Here is a 3,116-nt window from a genome sequence, read left to right on the forward strand (position 1 = left end):
TGTATGTGTACAGTACTGCAGGAAATAATTATATGTATAATTACAATCGGAATCGTTTATCTCTGCTAAAGTAAATAGCTCCAAATTAAGCCAAAGTGGAACAGCTGCACCTACCTGTGCATAGTGCTTTGTTTGTGAAAGTATGAATGTTTGGTATCTGTAATCTTTTACATTACAGAAGCAAATCCTGACTTATTTGAACACTTTAAACGTTGTCCACTTATTATAAGTGGTTACAATCAAGTTCATGGAGTTATTGGAGTTGGCAGATGTGTTGAAACATTTGTATTATTTTCAGTTTATTATACCATATAGATATTGTTCACAATTCTTTAAACAAGATATGGCAACCCAAATGAATAAAGGTTTTGGCATTTCCCCTGAGATTTCATGCTCCTGGAAGTTGGTTATTATCGAGTGCATATACAGAAAAGAGAATTTTTTGATGGGTGTTCAAATATTTACCAACAATAGTTTGTTTCTGTGCACAGTGCATAGATATTTTTTTGTAAATGTAGTTGTCATTACCCACACTTTTTACGTGTTAATTTGGTTTTTGAATGTGGATGTCACTCTAGTAAACAATGTGTACAGAACAGGATTAATAATTAAAAATTGCTAATTTAGTACAATGCCATAATCGATCATAATGTATTAAAATAAATATTACATCTGTTGAATATAGACTGTGCAATAAATACAGGGAATGAGTAACCTTAACTCATTAGTGTTGTCAGAACGTGGTAAATAATGCTTTATCCTAGAAATAAATAAACCACTGAAATGTTTTGAAATATTTTACATTCCACCACTGTTAAAACTAAGCTAGATAATGAGTTTTGTGAGGGAGTTGCCTTGAGCACCTGTTAGAAAACTTTATGATTATAGAGATTTACCAGCTGAAATAGTGTAAAACACAGAACAGTGACCGTAAAGCGTGTATTTTAGGAATATTAGTGGCATTTGTGTCCTTTGATATTTGGACAGGATCATTGCGCCTTTTGAGAGTATTTTCAATTGGCCTTCGGGCTAGTTTTGCACAAGCAGTGTTGTCTGGCAGAATAAGCATAAAAATAAGTTAAAGACAACCATGAGGGGGAACATGACTTAAAAAAGGAATCGGCTGGGAAGAATAAATGAATGTAAATGCTTTAAACGACATAACGTAATTATGTACGTTATGAATATGTACTTTAAAGGGCACCTATGGTGAAAAATCTACTTTTCAAGCTGTTTGGACTGACATATGTGCATGTATGGTGTATAGACCGTCATATTGGGGTGATATAAACACACCTAGTGCTTTTTTTTTTCAATTTAACAAACGGTGGACCAATTGGAGCGGTTTTCAGATCGACCGCAACTTTATGTAGGAGTGCGGTCCCCCCGCCCACCGAATTGATTGACAGCTGCGCATTAACATGTCCCGGTAGTCACGTGTATAATATAAACAAGAATAGACGTGCACAAAGCAAACGGGAATAAAAGGTTTGTTCAGTTTGCTAGGATCATCAATCATCATCAAATGTGATCAAGAGTGAGTTTTACAAGTTTAAAGTGTTTTAAAACAGAGCATGTGTGTAATGAATTATAGCGATTCACTTCATCAGCACAGCCGGGTGTCAGAACAATTATAAAGGAAGACGCTTCAATCCCGGTTTGTGGATGTTAAATCAGGTTTATTTTGTACATTAATATAACAGATATTCATACAGCAGTGGATATTAACATGTATCATGTCACATACTGTATGCGTGCAAAAAGTGTGCAAAGCTAAATGGGCGCTCTGTCTGTCTCTGTGTGTGTGTGTGCACATGTGTATGTGTGTGTCTGCTGCCGTGTGTGTGTGCGCGCGTGAACTTTGTGTGACTCATCGATTCAACTGCACAACAAATACTCATTGGTAAAGTCCTTACTGTTGTATTTCTTACAAACGCTACGTGAGATCTGCTTCCTTTAAGTCTGTCTGTTGTCTGAGGCAGCCGAGGGAGGAGATTAAGGCACGCAGAAAGGCATGTAGAAACGGTGGGCGGGGAGGACTAGCCTTGAAGGAGCAGTACACCAAAACCGCCACCCAGTGCAAAAATGTATAAATAGGAATTTAATAAAAGGTATTTAAAAAAAAATTGATGGGTGTTTTGAGCTGAAACTTTACAGACAAATTCTGGAGATGCAAAACACATATTGAATCTGAAAAAAGGGCTAACCTAGGTGCCCTTTAAAGGGATTTGGCAACATTTTTGTTTGTTTGTTTGTTTGTTTGTTTGTTTTTTGTTGCTGCTTGCCATTTCTTTTGTAGCATTTGAATGTATTTTTTTTAGCAATTAGACTACAGAATTACAGATTTTTTTTCTAGTTCATTGCTTCTTTATCCAACAGCACAAAAGGAGGTCTCAGCTCAGCAAAACGGTTAACTTTCATATACAGTACAGTATATAAGGTTGTGGCTCAACTTACTTTCAAGTTACTGTTACAGAGTCAGTCAGTTCCCTCTAAATTTGATTATTCTTCAATGGAACAGCAAAATTCAGTAGAAATTAAGCCAATGATCAGGATTATTGCTGAAACATTTCCTGTTTGTTTTTTGAAGCTCTGCTAGTTATAACATCTCTGTCTGGAAGATAACGTCCCGCCTTGAGCCTCGGCTTAATCATTGTTTGTATTCGTGTGTCACGGTCTGCATTGGAACATTCATCACTACTGCTTCCTCAGCCACTTGACCAAGCCCAGCCCGTAGAGTTCGCTCGGTTCAACCAATGAGAGTAAGGGAAAACGGCGACGTAGATAAGCTACACCTGTGTCTGCTGGCTCTCAACATAGTAAACTATTAAATATAGCTCTCTATGTTAAACTTAATGCTAAACTGTAGTCATTTATCGGCTTTAGCTCTACTTTCTCACCTTTACAGTTTGTCTTCTTCACAGAAATTTTTCGTTAACTGAACTGACCTCTCCAAAGACAGGAATGAGTTTCCTTTTTTGGTAATTTCCTTTTTAGGTCATTAATGTCAACATCAAAGAAAGATACTAATCAGGCAACGTCACATCCTCTCATGTTGACCATGAGCTGTGCGATTGTTTTACTCGCTTCATTATGACAGTTGGATTGAAGACAGC

The sequence above is a fragment of the Danio aesculapii genome, chromosome 10 (assembly GCF_903798145.1).
Source record: "Danio aesculapii chromosome 10, fDanAes4.1, whole genome shotgun sequence".
NCBI classification, from domain to species: Eukaryota; Metazoa; Chordata; class Actinopteri; order Cypriniformes; family Danionidae; genus Danio; species Danio aesculapii.